Source organism: Arachis ipaensis, chromosome B01, assembly GCF_000816755.2.
Source record: "Arachis ipaensis cultivar K30076 chromosome B01, Araip1.1, whole genome shotgun sequence".
NCBI classification, from domain to species: Eukaryota; Viridiplantae; Streptophyta; class Magnoliopsida; order Fabales; family Fabaceae; genus Arachis; species Arachis ipaensis.
The window spans coordinates 4,427,827-4,428,329 of NC_029785.2; positions in this window are offsets into that span (position 1 = coordinate 4,427,827).

Genomic DNA, 503 nt, shown 5'->3' on the forward strand with positions numbered 1-503 from the left:
ACAGAATACGCACCAATCTGTTTCTATTAACGCATCAGTTTTTAATTTATTATAGTCAATTCTCTCTTATGCACGGCTTGAATTTGAATATTTGATAAATAGATAATGTTACATACTTACATTATCAATATCAATAAATGCTAAGTAAAGTCTTATATAAGAAGTTGAAAACAGATTTATACTTGAATTTGGCCCAATTTTTCAATTTTTTTTTTCTTTTTAGTAGGACATAAAATTGATTGATAATAATATGAAGTGTTTTAAATTATAAAAAGTCATTAACAAAGAGTAATATTGTTGGTTAATGACACACTTAAAGATGTGAATTATGCTTATAGATGTAAGAATTTTGTTGATAGGGCGCCATGAAAATCTTCCCAGATATTTAGAAAGGTTAGGATGTCTTCTCTAATTTTAGTTGAATAATTTTATCTACCCCCTAAACTTTATATATATTGTTGTGCTTTCATCTATCCTCACTCAGTCCTCTGTCCTCGCATAAT